This window comes from Hippoglossus stenolepis, chromosome 1, assembly GCF_022539355.2.
Source record: "Hippoglossus stenolepis isolate QCI-W04-F060 chromosome 1, HSTE1.2, whole genome shotgun sequence".
Lineage (NCBI taxonomy): Eukaryota > Metazoa > Chordata > Actinopteri > Pleuronectiformes > Pleuronectidae > Hippoglossus > Hippoglossus stenolepis.
The window spans coordinates 20,749,176-20,766,652 of NC_061483.1; the positions used below are offsets into that span (position 1 = coordinate 20,749,176).

Below are 17,477 nucleotides of genomic sequence, written 5' to 3' on the forward strand. Positions count from 1 at the left end.
GTTGTTACAATTATTGTTGTATTTGGTATTAGTGTATAGGTGTTTTTCAAAAATAATAAAAATACACATTATTTCAGTATTGTAAACCAGCCACCCTGTTCTTTGAAGAAAAAAATGTTATCATCACAGTTAAGGGAAGAATACCAACCAACATCAAGACCAGCTCTGGCACATAAATTGTCAATTTGCATCCATTTCTAAAGGTAGAACTGAAGCGGTGAGCACCAAAATCAAGCACCTATGGCCAAGGAGTCAAACCGTATTGGCCTGCACTTCAGTGGCCCCTAAACATTTCAAGCTTTATTTTATATTCCCCAAATTCAATTTAAACAAAGTCAGAAGAATCAGGAAAGACAGTCTGAGGTGCTCACCTAATTGTGTCATTTGTTTTTCTGTACAATGATTTTATAATAAAAAGTTTGATCTGAAACCAACATTAATTGTTATCTAAGATATATGTATCAATGCTTCCAGCAGATGTAAATAGCAGATTTATTGTATCCCATTTGCAGCACTTGAGGCAAGTATACATTGTAATATATTTATGAGGAGCTGTCCTTTGGGAATAAAGTCCTACATTCTCACACACGTGGTGTGTTAACTCCAGCTGTTCCCACTTACATCTTATCTCTCCTCTCCTTAAATATGAGAAAAAAAGTTTCATGACACCGGCCTGTTGAACAGCTCATTCTCTCAATACAGATGTGATGGGGGACAGAGAAGATGAATCTGGTTGTATTCAATCCAAAGCACCCCTACAGTATTAAAACATCAGCACCAGATGTCATTTTATTCATAGCATGTTTCACCCTTATGTTACAAATTAATTATTGTGCCATAGCACAATAAAATATGACGGCATGGAACCATCAAACAGAATCACTTTGAGTGGAAATATGAAAAAAGACACAATTTAAAGTCCTTCTAAACGTTCTCTGCTGCTTTGTTAAATACTGCTGTGGGCCGACCATTTTGTTCCAGTGCTTTGTAACTAACAGTTTCAAACTAAATCGCTCCTTTATCCTCCTCTCACCCATCACTCTGTCCTCATGTTTCCATGGATACACCCCCCTTTTCCTCTCTCACTTTTCCCCATTTTCATCACTTCCTTCTTATCTTTTCTCTTCCAGTATCATCCCCACCACTCCTTCACTGCTCTGTTGTTCTGCCCCCACCCCAACCCACGTTTCTCTTACAGAATGAACTTGATGCACATGTGGCACCTTGATACAGATCTTTACTAAACTAAGGAGACGGAAAATGTATCAGAGAAGATGTGAGCTATTAAACCACTAAATGCAATTCATTTAATCGATAGTGGTCCTGTCCTTATGCACAGCGGCACGCACCGCAAATTAAGTTATTTGTTTATGGCATTGTTTCAGCTGGTCGCACACCTCCCAACTTTTTGGACTTGCTGCGTGGTGCATCAGGCTCAACATGGATGGAGCTAGAGGCAATACTCTTCGAACAGGTCCGTCTGTACAGACATCTCTAGGACCCATCAATAATGTAATAAATAATGGAACATACAAATTCTCAGAAGGCTCCTGGAGGGAGATTAACAAAGACAGTTGGTAAAGACGAGGCATTCTTCAGGAAACTGTGGATAAAACTGGTTTGCAAAGAATTGCTCACAAGCCGAAAGCAGTGCACCTGGAGGAAACAAGCTGGTGCTAAAATCGTTCTATTTTGTTTTCTCTTTTTCTACTTTGCCTTTTTCTGGCAGTGTGGTTGATTTTTTCTCAGCAGCGCCACTTATCGTTTGGGAAAAGACTGCATCAAGTCATTGTGCCTCAAGCACGAGTGTGAAAAGGGAAGGTGTCGTGTTGACACACAATGACCAATACATCAAGCATGACCACAGCTTTTAGGTGCAATTGCCAATTTGAAGAAGATGCTATGGTATTTTGCTAAGCCCACAAAAATTCACAGTTTTTCCAAAACGTATCACCGAAGTGCTTAAGTAAAGCTGCCTAACTGTTCTCATTGCACAGAGTTAAACTGATTAATGAGCACATTTACCAAATGAAGCAGTTCATTCTAAACGTACCAGATAATTAGTCGATTAATCAATATAAAATGAATGAGCAAATATTTTGACGTGTTTTTTACTTAATATTCATGATAATGTTTCTGAAATATAATAATTCACGCTTGAAGTTCATACTGAATATACAAATCAAGACACTTCATGACATCACCTTGGGAATTCGTGATGACATATTTCTTACTGTATGTTATACAGACCAAACTATTAATTGAATATTAATGAATAGAAACTTCTATTTCTAGTGAATGTTAGCCTAAGAGATAATAATAATAATAATTATTATTATTATTAATAATAATTATGATTATGCTACACCAAGCATTTAATATCCGTTCAATGTGATGTGATTACTTGAGCTATGAGCTCCTCTATCACCTGTGATTCCAAGCATAATGCACATATGAGCCAAATCTGATTGTATCCATTGAAGCAGGTTGGGATGACAGTAATCGGGTGTATCTTTTGTTTTTAGAAGAATCAATGGTTTGGTGGCTTGTGGTGAGAATTTGTTATTTATCCCCCCCAAAAAAACATTAAAGGTTCAGTGTGTAGAATTTAGTGACATCTAGTTGTGAAGTTGCATGTTGCAGCTGAATACCCCTCACCTCTCCTTCCCCTTCTAAACATGAAATAGAATCTATGGTAACCTTCAGTTGTCATAAAAACTCAAAAGGGATTTAGTTTGTCCAGTTTGGATGACTGTGAAAAACATGGCGGCTTCCAAAGAGAGGACCTGCTTTCGATGTAAATATAAAATATTTCAATATAAAAAGGGCCTATTTTAGAGTAAAGAAAACAACAATTCATACAATTCAGATGAAACAGACTAGTGAAAACATCACTTGGATTGATTTATATTCAGTTTCTGCCAATAAATCACTTTCACCAAAATCTTACACACTGGACCTTTAATACTAAATGGTCAGAATAAGTATTGAATATTCTTTCCTTTTTACAAAAACAAAATTTTGAAGGTATCATATTTACTGAAATCTGAAGACGCGATTTCTCTCACAGACTTGATCCAACTTACTTGTACAACATCACAACTTTTTGACCTTTTAGCAAAAAGTCAATGTCAGCAGTAATGGCTGAGCAACAACAAATGTTAATCAAAACAACACTGTAAAATGGCTGCATTCCATCCACAGAGGTGAACATCACTAAGAGTAAAACTACTCAGATAATGAGCCGAAGTACTGCAGAGTGTCATAACAAAAGCCTGAACAGTGCCACAGAGACAGTGTGAAAGCAAAGGGAGGAATCGAGAGGATGTGAAACAGAGACGGTGAGAGAAAGAGACAAAACAGATAAGCTTGCACAAACACATACAAACAATGCATGCACACAAACACACAAAGCTAAAATTACATCGAAGGGGGTATGAACTAGGCCATTGCTCTACATTATGCTGGAAAGTGGTATTTAGCTAAGTGAACAGCTGATTGCAGTGACATAAGGCTAAAGGCTAACACTGAATATAGTTGCAAACAGTATATTCTGCACTATACCAGATCAGCACATAAGATTATGGTCCAGTCATGATTCAATACTTGGCTAATTATCGAGAGTATGAGGAAAAAAAGATAAGCATCTCTCTAGGTGTGAAAACAGTGAATATTAAAAAATAAGCCATAAATAATTAGCAGATTGTACAAAACGACGTTTTGACTAAATGAAGCAAAATAAGCTTAACACTAAAAATGTCTTTCAAGCAGAGAGTTTGGCAGAGTATGAGGACTGACAGGCCCAAAATGACTCACCAGACAACTAATAACAACTTCACACAGCTAAAGCTGGTCAGGACAGCATTTAGCAAGATCAGCAACAAGACCAAAAGTTACAGGCACGACTTGCACCGAATGAACATTATGTAGTTTGTCAAGAGATTCTCCTGCATACACCTCGTGGAGAAGACTTAAGATTCATAAAAACTATTCTGCGTTAAATATACTAGTGTATAGTCTCAAATTATTTATCGGCAGTACACAGAAGCAGCTATTTTGCCAGTCGTCTGGTTTCACACAGAAAATGTGACAAAGTACAACTGATGTTGATGGGAATGCCGAATTTATTCTTTTTTTGCAGTGATGGTAATCAACCAAGGTATTGGAAATTTACTTGATGGTGGCACCAGATGAGAAGTTTCCAGATTACCTTGGTCATTCTGTATGAATAAATGTACTAAAATCAATGGCAGTCCATCCATTAGTTTTTGTAACATTTCACTTACTAACACAAATGTGAACCTCTGGGTAACGCAGGAGGAAAAGTCAGGGGATCATCCAAGTAAAGAGGATTCACCCTTTGGGAGCCAAGTAGAAATTTACAGATTATGACAAATAAGTGGGAATTTATAATATATGGTGACACCAAGGCAAAAAAAGTCAGGGGATCGAGTAAGTCCCAATGCTTCATCCTCTGGTAACCATGAACATCTGCCCAAACTCTAACCCATCCATCCAGTAAATGTTTACTGATATAAAGAATAAGTGCGAAGTTATATAATTTACAGTGATTCATCCCCTGTGGTCCATGATTGTCATGAAAATGTCAACACAATCAAACAGTTGTCACTGTTGTCATTTCACTACAAAATTAAAATGACAACCTTTAATGGCATTAGAGAACAATTCAGAGTATCGCCACAGCATTAGGATTCATCCTCTGGGATCACTGATGTCAATAGTTGTTGAGATATTTTTGTCTGGACTACGAGTCTGACACTGCCATGCTGCAAGCATGACTTAAAGTTATTGCTGACATTTGCTACAGATATCAAGGAAAATACAGGATGAGTGTTGAAGAATCTGCCATCAGACAAGTTAAATCATCAATAAGTGACACTTTGTTGGTTCCCATCCTGTTTTTAGTAGTTTTTGTTTTAGATTACAAATCATACACCTAAGCTTCTTTTCAGTCAGACAATATTATTTAAAAAGACAGCTGTGCTATTTGCCTTTCAAAATAGACAAGCTGCATTTATTGATAATAAAGCCATAAAGAGTAAACGGTCAGCTTGCTTTACTAACATAATTAATTTGTTATATTGCAAACAATGCCACATTGCAGGGCTTGTTTCCAGAAGGCCTGAGTATTGTGGTGTTTAAATGGGCCTACACATTACACTCACACTGCTCACACAAACTGGCATTACGCTCTAGAGGTCGTTCAGTAACCAACAGGCCCTACTCTACACATTAGGTCTTTGTGCTTCGAGAAACATCAGCCTCTTTTTTTAACCCTGCCTGCAGCACGACTGTGCACTGCAATGTGCTGACACCATCATCGGCTATTCTAAACCTTTTACCACAGCTTCAGTCCCACATCCAGATAAAGGCTGGAGAAAAAAGAGAGACCTTAACTTTCAGTAATTTCATTTATAAAAAGGGATGTGCCTAATTTCCAGAGTTTGCAAAGATGATTGGTTTCTTTTCCAGAAATACTGCGGATGTCCTGATATGCATTTTGTTTGGCCCTGCTGGACCTCATTCAACACAGTTACCCTGCCCACTGATGATCCATGGGTGAACAGTTTATGATCCCCTGAGTAGCATACAGATTGTGTCGTAGCAGCAGCAGAGTAATAACACAATATCGATCCGAACTTGGGAAAATTCATTCATCACTGTACAACTCAAGCTGACGAAGAAATAAAAAACTGCACTGTTAAACTTGAAGGCATTTATTCTGCAGACAAAGTACAAAACTGAATTGTTGACAGCTTGCCAGCTTTTTGTTGATCTTGACAAATTTTCAAGTGCACTATTATTACATTAGGTTATGAGATCATCATACACATCGTCAAAGACTATCGTATAATCATCAGCAATCTTTCAACGCTTACAACAACATGGCCTGGTCCAAATAAAGACTTGAATGTCTTCAAACCACACTGCATGAAAATCAAAAAGGCAGAGCAAATTCAGTAAGATAGTCTATTGACACAAGGTTAACACAGAAGACAACAAATATAGCAGCCAACTGAGAGACAGCAAGTTCGCAAAGCAAATTAAAATTTGCAGAGATGCCTTCGAGCAATAACAGACTGGAGATATTATCATCAAACAGTGGAAGTCAAAGAGCCTCAAAACTGCATTCAGGGAGGCAGAGCACTCCAGCCATGACAGGCTATCCACTAGAGCTGCCTGACTATTCAGGGAAAATAGCACAGTAAAAGACAAGAAATGCACTCTACACAAGGCAGGTGGGGGTGCACTGTACAGTGACAAAATACCAGGCCAACATCACTTGACTTAAGGCAACAAAATACGACCAAATGAGTGGGGATGCTCAACCTAAGAGCAGCAATGAAATGGGATCTTCTGATGAAAGGCTACAGTGACACTGATAGGGGTGAGTTGGACAGCGGTGGTTGACGCCCTTCACTCCCTTGGGCACTGACGTGATGAAGTCAATAAAAAAGTGTCATTTCAGGACTCTTGTCTGTTCAAAATGATATCAAAGAGGGTCCATTCCACAAAAAAAAAAAAAAATTACAGACGGCAAGATCTGCAGCACGGCACAGACACCTTGCTGAAGGACGTCGACTCATTTGAATATTTATATGCAAATGACCATCAATCTGATGACCCAAAAATATCTTTTCAGTCGCTGCCAGCCACAGAAGAACTGCACTGACTGACACTGAGCTGCATCACAGCTACAGTCCCCGGGGCTGCCAACTGGTATGCTCAGTATGCAGCTGCCTTTTGCTGCATGCAGTTGCACCACTGCACATTATGTGATGAGACAGTGCATGGCAGGTATGCATGGGGTCAGCAGTGTGATCACTCACTCTGGCTTTCCATTCCATTCCATTAAAAAAAAAAAAATGACACTAAAGCAGTAGAAACTAAAAAAGGCAAGACAACCGGGACAGGAAGTCATCGTGACAGCCGGCGTAGAGATGCACTGCCGTCATTAGTGCAGAGGAGGATATGAACCTGTGGCCTGTCAATGATCCCTCAAGAGAGGAGGCAGCCAACCTGGTGATAGCCTGACCCACTGGGGCAGACGGGCAACCTACAGGTTATCTGCTGCAGTGCATCTTCCTGGTGCGGCCCAAACAACATACCCACACCCACCCCCCCTCCCGTGTGACCAAAAAATGTGGCCTCCAGTGTGCATTACATCCACCAGGGCTGACAGGGGGGGGCAGACATTATCTCCACACCTGGACTGTGGCTCAAAATAAAACCATTAAACCTCGTGTAAAGAAGTAGAAACTCGCTCTGCATAAGATAAGTTGGCGGGGAAAACTTTGTTGAAGACGGGGCTACATGGGAGACACCTGGGCCTCCAGTGATTTGGCATGAGGAGGTGGGTCTGGGCTAAGTGATGGACAGACCCGGGATATAATGTGGCCTGGCGGAGCCCCCTTCGAACACTCCTCTATGCGTCTCTTTCCCCCGTTCTCTCCATCCCCCCTCTCGACGCCATCTGTTTGTGGCATGAGAGAATGTGGAAGTGGAAGAAAAAAAAAGAAAAGAAAAGACGACATTTTGACTGTAGTTGCTGACCTACATCGACCATTTGTTTTCGGAGCCCCGCACCGACACGCACAGACACAACCCGCAGTAAAAGAAACAAACAGACGAAACGCAGAGGCGGTAAAAAAAAAAATGGCTTCACACACACACACATATGGCGGCTACATTTAGCGTCCTGCTCAGGAGGAATTTAATAAGTTACGCTTGAAGCACTCCGCCTCCTCTACCTCCGCCTCCTCCTCCTCCGCCTCGCCGGCCCGGACAAGTCAACGCTCCGGCGAATAAAACAACCGTCCGCCGCGGCCGCCGTCCGCAACACGGGGGCAGAAACACAGAGAAAGCCCTTCCACTCACCTGGTTCCAAAATCGGTTTATGGTGGCGACGTGGCTGCGGTGGACGTGGACGTGGGAAACACAGTTACAACGGTGGGTCCCCGTTGTGTGTAGCAGGAAGGAGGGAAGGGAAGAGAGGGGCTGACGTGAATGAATAAACAACTGAGCTCCTCCTCAACGCCACAAGTAAAAGGCGGACTTAGTGCGACTCGGCAGCGGCAGCAGCCATTAATCATCATCTGCATTTACACTTCATCTCTTAATAACCATTTGTTCTTTCCCCAAGTGGCCTCACAACATTTCACATCAACGATTATATCTGACATGAGGCTGTCGGTTTGTTGTGTTACACAAACAGACCCCCCCCCCGGGGAGGACACTTCCTTTCATCTGCGTTTGTGTGATTTGTTATTTGAGATCAAAACAAAAACATTTTTATATAATTGTTTCAGTAAAACATGTTTTTTTCATGACATTAACACAAACCACCAGGTGGCACTATGCCGGCCCCTCTGAACTGGAATGTATGGCTATGCAGACATGTTGTCAAACATATAGAATATTTGCTTTAAATACTACTTCTGCTACTGGAAATAATAACAATAGTTCATCTGGAATTATTCAACAAAAAAAGTTAAGTAAACTACTTAGAAATTATTGGGCCTCATTGAAAAATCCACAATATGGAACTTGTTCATAGTTTGTCATCTCTTGTATTTATTCCTTTGTTTATAGGCTTATTTGTTTTTCTATTATATTTTGTACTTTACTCTGTATTCCAGTAGTTTATTGTGTATCATTTACTTAGGGAGTATGTACAGTTTTTAGTACAATTTATGTTTACTACATTCTATTTTCAGCTATTTTAATTCTTTGTTTCTGTTTTATTGCTACTTCGCTCTATGTGCAGTGGCCTTGACATGCTGCTGTAACGCAATTTCCCAATTTGGTTATAAAGTACATATCTTTCTATCTAAAAAGTAAATTCTCAGTGTGTGGGAACTGACTGATTCACGTTTGTATTAATCTGGTTTATACATATTGTATCATATTAAGCAGCTTTAAAATTTGTTGTGACGTTAAAGATGATGACATGTTTTAAACACAGATTTCAGTTGAGCGCAGATAAACTTTCCTGCTTCAACAGTCAACTGTGCAAACGGCAGCTACGTGTCAAGCATGAACCCAGAGGGTTAAACATCCAAGTGTAGTATCACTAAGCAAATATATTTTTGAAACTTATCATAAAATATAATGATTTACTGGGGTTCACTGGTGTCCCCTAAATAGGATGTCCATCTCTTTGATTTATTCCATCAAAATGTCCAATGTCTTAACCATCACCTTTATTTAGACCGTATCTCTTAGTACTCACCTCTTTTTATCAACTGGCTCCTTTAACCTTTAGTATGACTATTATATCTTACCTAGAGGTGTTGACTTGCTGTTTTTAAGAGATAGTCATGGGATACTTCCATAAATCTTTATTTGTATGATTTGTAACATATTATATTGAGCAACAAAGTAGTTTTGCAATTTTTACTGTAAAACATTTTATGACAATAACACAAACCACCAGGTGACACTATCTTTCAACGAGAACATTTGAAAAGAAATAGTTACAAATTCTTCCACCTCTCTGAATAATCCTCAAAATGCAACTAAAAAGTAAATTTTCAGTGAATCTGAACTGATTCAAGTTTCAACATCAGACTTTAGTTATAAGTGTCATACTGACCCTACCCACTCTGCTCATGGCTTTTGGGTTTTTATGCCTTTTTCATTCCTTTTTTCAGCCACATTCACTAAACCCTACTTCAGTAAGTGAGTGATTTGGGACACAGCCAGAGTTGAATCAGGAGTAATGAAGCCACACCTGCAAACAAATCTCCCAATTGAAACACAAGAGATCAGTTCTGTCTCTCCTCTCAGCCATGTGGGGTTTTAGTTTGGGTTTTGATTTGGTATTTATTTTTAGTTAAATACATTTCCCTTATTTCGGTCTCCCTCGATTTTGTCTTGAATTGGAGCTGGTTCATGACACCCATAAAGGGCATTAAGATGAATTTGTTTTAAACTCCGATTAAGTCGAGCACAGTTTAGCATTATTATACAGATGCTGTGTGTCTGACCTGTGCATTGCAGAAAAAAGAATGCTGGCTCTGAGCAGCACTGGCACCATGGTCAAACTCTCATTGAGGGATGATGGATGATGACCACAAATTAAACAAACATTTCACAAATAGATGTATAATTCACATTATAAACCTTTATTCAGATTTCCTCACAATAACACTCTTTCCAGTGTGCGGACTGTGATGCATAGAGCCCTGCAATACCTTTGTGGTCTCAGTCTTTAACCAGTGTGGGGAGAACGTGTTGAGTGTTGGACCAACAGCACACAAGTACACAAGAGAGACAACATCACACAAACGGTGCAGATGTATACAGGAGATCATTAATAATAAAGAAAACGACACCTGAATATTGTGTTAAGCCTGACATCTACTGGTGAACAGCTACAACTTCAATTGCAATCTGCTGATAAGTTGCTGTCTTTATAACTCATAATGATCATATTATTGTGTCACTTTTATTTAAATATTAGGCAAATATTAGAAGTTATTCCTGCAAAAAACTTGATTTATATGACATTAACAACATTTATACAATAATCAAAATAGGTGAAGTGCATATGATGGAAAAAAGTTTACTGTCAGAGGGAAAAACACTTAATCTCTTGATATGTCAAAATGCATTAGCTCCCTCAGTCAGATAAAAATGTGCATTATTCCATTTAAAGCTGTCTCCTGTATCACAACATGAGGGTTTGAGTGCATTTACGTTCTAAGAAAAATGTACAACTCTGACCCTAGAGGGCGCAACCACTCCACTGAACATGTGTGAGCATTCAGCATGGCCTTTCAATGTCCACACGTTGAAGGCTCATTTGAGTATTTTTTTTCTTCGTCAATTCATTGCTGTTAAATCATAGTTCCTGTTATGAACTTTTAGATTGAGGCAGATGGATTCACTGTAACAGCATTAGACTGTGTGGCAGGGAGGTTCACTGCAGAGGCTGATACAGTGGAGCTCTCCACCTACAAACACACTGATACCCTCATAATGAAAGATCACTGATGAACTCCATTCATTAATAAGGATCATCATTTATCATGGAGGTAATCACAAAGTATTTGTCTGGTATTTGTCTGTATGTCCTAACAGTGCCTTCCACTCGAGTTGGACTGTGCTGTCAGTCTACCCATAAAGCCTTGCAGCCTCTGCAGCATTTGATCCAGTTCTTTTTACATAAACATTCTCCAATACCCTGAACTATTCGTAGGCCAATCAATACAAATTCATTGTGATTTGATGTGCTTGCAGGTCATTAGTGTCAAATCTAAAATTGTATCAGCAGAGTGAGATGAGTTTTTATTGATTGTCATGTAAAAGAGTCATGACTCTGCACATATTGACAGAAGGAAATTTCTCCTGTTTAGAGAAAAGTACTATTGAATACAATGGACACTGTAAGGGTGCTTATAGGAAGCTCTGCTTCAGGTTCTCTCACATCTTTTTCACAGCATATGCATCTGTCTCTATGTCAGCAGAAAAAATAGCTGTACACATAACAGGCAGAATATGTGTGGTAAAATGCAGCAAATGCGTTGACGTGCGTTAAACCAAACTCCCCCGTTTTTCTATGCCAGCGTATTAGTATTCTAGTCTGGTGCTGTTGGTTCATCATGATGCACTACCATGATAATTTGAGTGCCTGCTTCTTGTGGTGCAGAAAATATACAGTGGAGTCTTTGAAAAGGGCTTTAAAATGTTACTGCTGTGGGTGGTTGATTTAACAGTAAGGCCGAGTATCTCTCGTCGCCTGCTGCCTCCTCTCTGCCCGGCCTGTCTAGACTGTGATTACCATCTGCTTCATCACTTAAGATTGCTCACTGTTTACTGCTCGCTCTCTCTCTCTCTCTCTCTCTCTCTCTCTCTCTCTCTCTCTCTCTCTCTCTCTCTCTCTCTCCCCCCCCAACCTGTGTTGGTCAGATATCAAATACTATATCATATATAGGACAATCATATAAGATACAAAAGCAGAGTAATTTCTGCCTGATGTGCCATTTAATCGGACTCCTTTTATTTTAAGTGCATTTATCCATAATACTCATCTTTGGAAATTGGTGTCCACTCTGTAGGTACAGTAATTGCAGGCTGAAGCTGGAACAGCACGATGAGTTCAGAATTTATGGCTGCATTTGTTTCTCAGGATGAGAAACATATTGCACAATGATTAATATGAAACAGACATTCACTTAAAGAGAAAGTATTGAGAGAAAAAGAGGCAGAATAAACCATGTGCTCTGTGTTATGGCCTCAGCGAGTTGAGACCTGTTCCTGTGATCAAGTGTAATTTTCTTCTAAAACTACAAATAATAGAGCCAATGATGATCTCATCTGTAAGACGGTTGTGTAACTGAGTGTGAGTGCAGGGCAGAGTTTTTGACGGAGGACAACAGGAATCTGGGCAGTCTTCCTGCACAATATCTCAAATATAATAAAATCAAGTTCAGCTTGATTACTGTAAAACTTTGAAACAACAACTTCGAGCCCGCAAACCCACTTGAAGTCAAAACAGAGCTGCCCACTCCCTTAATTACATAACAAATCAAGCCCTTGATTTGCATCCAACATTGTGACCAAACACACAAATATTTATCAGATTGTCCAAGAAGGTTCGCATGAGCAATATGGTTCAATGGACGAGGATGTCAGTCAATAACCAGAAATATCTGACCAACTATGAGGCGGACTGCACTGAAGGTTGTAACCTGTTCATGAACCCCAGAGGATGAACCTAACTTTCCTCCGCACCTCCATGATGTTGACATTTGTGGTTTTGAATTACCTCTCAACAAACACTGGAAAAAAATGGATTTCAGTGCCAACATTCATTCCCTGCTTAGGATGAATTGTAATCATGTTGGTGAATGTTTTACCATTTCATCTAGCGCCATCATCAGGTGAAACGTTGACATTGATGACCAAATATGGGCAAATCTAATGAGCTTTCCAGCATCTTCAGACTACCTTAGTGTTTCTAGTATGCTGAACGTTATGATAAATATTATACCTACCAAACTTCAGCATGTTAACATTGTTGCTATGGCCATTTCAGCATGCTAATGTTAGCATTTTGTTAAAAGAACCTGTCTGTCTGCCTCAGTGATGCTAGCACAGCTGTCCCTCAATAATGATTTATACATACATTATTCTAATAGTTCAAATGAAACCGATATTTTCTGTCTATTACTGAGCTGATAAGGTTAAAAACACTTTGTCATATTTCACTGCATGAATTTAAAGGGGGCATACACATTAAAGAGACCAGCGTGCACAGTTAGTTACACCAGTAGATCTTGACCTTGAGCTGCCATATGTTTGCTATTCATTCAAGGCAATGTAATACTCTGTTTTCCCATTCACTTGACAGCGTGTTTTTATGAGGGTGTAACAGTATTACCTCATTCGTCCTCTGACAGCTCGCTCCGAGCTTTCAGTGCTTTCCAGAGATGTACAGGCAGGGCGTGTTGAGGCAACTAAAGTTCACGTGTTCAAATTCAAACCAAATCCCTGGAGAATGTACAGGCTGTTGTGTAAGAGCCTCTTTCAAAGAAATATCCTGTGTTGTGAAGCATTGAAAACACAGAGCATTTTTTTCTGAACAGCTGTGCACGTAGCCATTTAGCTTCAAACGTGAAAGATGTATTAGTTAGTGTTTATTAATATCTTGTCTTAATGTATACCATCTTACAAAATGCCATAATACTACATACTAAAATACATAATACTACTATGTTGACTTTTGCACACACATTCCTGAGGATTGCAGGAGAAGCATGTGAGCTATGACAACAGGGGGAATGCCACAGTGGGGTCAGGGTGTCTCAGAAATCCCACTCCAGTGAGGGGTTTAATATAGCCATGGCCGTTGTCACCCCCCGATGAGAGACCAATAATTAACAGCAGGACGACACTCTGCTGCATGACATCCTGACCCACAGCTCACAGGCCTGAGTTCTTGTGCCTATTTCAGGATAGGTGGCTCCACTTAAGTTTGTTCAGGAGTGTACGGTGGTGAATTTACAAGAGTATGTAGACAGAGTGTCCACCGACAGACAGGATGGGGAACTTAAGAGACATCTTCATCAACAGCTGGGTGACGATCGCGACACATGCAGAACAGGAGCTGTCATGGAGGTCTACTGACCAAAATACAAGTCTCTCACAGTTACTGCATTATTTATAAAGAGAAACAAGAGTCAGAGGAAGAGAAGTAGCTCAACACTGCATGAGTTATGTTGTTAAAAGTGAGACCTCTACAGTCCACTCCCCCCCCTGTCACAAGATGAATACAGCACTTGATTTGATTACTCAAGTGCAACAATACTTGATTTAAGTTTGTTCAGCCAACCTTAAAATGAAGTTGCATCATCCATAAGGTTAGATGAATACAATTATTGTACTGTCAAATACAATATGTATAGTTTGAGCCTTTGAGTCCATTGAAAAAGGGAAAAGCTTAAAGGACTGAATCCAGAAAAACTGTCCACCTGTTTGGAGTTTTCAAGGGTGCGTCCAGAAATACTGCAAACTCTGCAAGTGGACAAGTGAAGGGAATATTCTGACAAACATCATGGTGGGACTGCCCGGACAACTGGGCCATCGCTTATTGCTGTCTGATGAGGTATACTTGCACAAAAACATCCTGCGTTTCCCACCATGCATCAACCTCTGAGGGTTTAATAGAAATTAAGCAGCACTGCTGATGTAACACCAGCCAACTTCAAAGTGCTGGAGCCCTTTGTTCAGTGAACATAGACACTGAACAACCTGAAGAGGCAATAATCCAATCACTGATTGGTCCCACTTTCCTCAGGACTGTTTCTGTTCCACCTTTAATGTGCTCAGCTTGACATCCTCTCCTTTACAGATGCTCTCAGTTTGGATAGAACCATAGACTATATATAAAGATGGATGACATGACAGTTCCCCAAAAGTAAAGCCAAAGCGTCTTGATCACCACCTGGTGGCTGGCTGCAGTATAGGTCATACAGCGGGCCTCCTCCACGTTAGCAGATATGGACCAAACTAAAAAGTCTAAGAACACAGTGAGTATGGTTTTGATTAGTTATTTGATGCTATAAAAATGGGGTGAAATCATTGCCAGATGTTACTGATTTGTGATTGGTAGGGAGCTCGACACGTGGCTCATTCCCCCCCATCCCTACTGCCTAGAATCTGGTTCCAAATGCACAAGATGAAGTCGTTTTTATCTGGGATATTTTGCCTTCATTTCTGAATAGTGTAATGAAGTGGAGACATTTTGTCAATCTTCATATTCAGTCTAGAACCAATGAGCAATAATTACATAAATAAAAAGTGAAGAATATAGCAAATTAACATAATGTAATAAATAATCATTAAACTGCTCATCCTGGGGGATTAAAGACACCAGGGGTGGGAACAGCTAGACCAGTTTAACACTGTGATGAGTGTGTAACCTTATTATTGTTCCAGTTACTTTAAACAACTTTGACATGATACAAAGACAGTAAACAATAAACAGCACGACTGTCCTCAGTGATAAAATTGTGTTACATGCTGCTTAATTTCCTGGGATCTCCTCTTGCATTTGAAAGAAGTTAGAATCCAGATCGCGAATAGTAATATGTAACTGCATAGTTCTACCATTGCAGAAACAAAAGATGAAAATTAAAACAGAAGTTTGATCTCACACTTTATTCCAAATGAAATGTCTGGTGCTCAGCTACTCTGCTTCTTGACAGTGTGCTGAATTAAATCTAATGCAGATTTTTCCTTTGACGTGTTGGAAATGTGTTCACGTCTGTGAAGGATATCCTCATTACACAGTGTTGAAAGTGGCACCGACCCATCAAGTTTCCTGGGAAACTGCACTTTTAATCAGCATGTAAGTGAGTCCAGCGAACACTTCATTGTTCTCATGAAACTTTTGCTTTCCTTTCAGAGCCTATGGCGGCCATTAAAACAACCACAATAGCTTTTACAGACCGGGGGGTGGGGGATGGGGGTATACTGATGGAAAAAAAACAGAATCTGAAAAATCTTTTGGATCAAACAGTGTTTTGAGACTTTGTTGGAAAGAATTGAGGGAAAAGTGTGGAGTGCACTTTGTCTTCTTTCTTTCTTGCAGTTTAAAGAAAAGAAAAACTGGAGATCAGGATTTATCACGTCACCATAGCGACCATAGCTGTAAAATAAAACAGAGGATGCACTGCAAATGTGACCATTCAATAGATCACCTGTTAACAATACTGAGACTGGGCTGCCTTGCACTCTAATACAATGAGCACTGTTATATGGTATTCAATAGAGCTCATACATCCACCAAGGACCAACAATCAAACTGCATCAAATTTCACACACATAGATATCAGTTCCTTCAGCTCCATGAATCATTCCCTGGGAAATTGGCAGAAATGTAAATTAACCACCACCAAAATGTATTGGGTTCTTTTCTGACTCACACCGCATCTTTCCATTCAGTTTCATGGAAATCCTTTCAGTAATTTTTGAGTAATCCTGCTGACAAACAAACAGAAAGTGGCCAAAACATGAGCTTCTTGACAGATGTAATTATTCTAAATGAATTGTGAATACTACTTGTAGATGTATAAATGAAGAAGAAGAATGACCTGAGTGAGGTTGCTCGTATAATGCATAGTGTGTATTATCAGATTTTTACCAGCACAGCAAAATACCCACAGTTTTCCGGTTGTGTGTTTTCCAGCTGAGAATGTGGGGGAAGCAAACAGCGTGAAAGCTTGAGTGTAAGTGAGACTTTTTTCTGTTTCGTTTTGTTCATGTGGGAGAAGAGAGAAAATTCCCTGAGATTGTTTGTGTCTGTCCGGCTCCGGCACAAAGCTTTGATACAAACCTGGTGATTTGATGGATGGGAGGATGTGAGCTGTGCACCTGTTTGGGGTTTCTCAATGCTTCTTTGAGAAAAAAAAAAGAGCGTGTTTTGTAGCCCCGAGGTGAGCAGCTATAACACAGGTGCTGCCTCCGTTTGATGTATCGACACTCGACTCGGGGAAATCCACCAGCCTGTATCCTCCTGACTTACTGCAAACTTTCTCTGCTCTGAATTCACACTGGGCCTCACAGCACCTTCACTCGTATGGCTCATGACAGAAGAGATGAGGATGTTACACTCTGAAGCTGAGGCGATGTTAACATGAGGGTTTGTTTAAGATTAGATTCATGAGTTTTATACATTATTGAAAAATATCAAGGTACTGAATTTCAGAAAACGGTCTCTGGTGAAAACACTAGCACCTTAATACAGTTACAGTTACAAATTGTGTAGCAAATCATTTTAATGAAAATATTTGACGATGAAGATTTTCCAGAGTAACTGTAGCCTTGTGTCTAAAGTCATGTAGTTGTTGAGTCATCATTTGTTATTGTCATTTTTCTATGTTTTTCACCACAAATAAAATACTGTTAAGTCTCAACACTAGATTCTGTATTTAAAACTAATGAAATAT

General features: G+C 39.7%; 1 protein-coding gene across 1 annotated transcript in view; it reads right to left on the minus strand.

Moving 5' to 3' along the window:
- Positions 1-8,106, minus strand: part of LOC118109295 (zinc finger protein 710) — a 29,946-nt gene extending 21,840 nt beyond the window's left edge. The window contains exon 1 of the mRNA XM_035156318.2: positions 7,900-8,106. The gene's annotated coding sequence lies outside the window, so the exon portion shown is untranslated. The remainder of the gene's footprint in view (positions 1-7,899) is intronic.
- Positions 8,107-17,477: the final 9,371 nt, after the last annotated feature.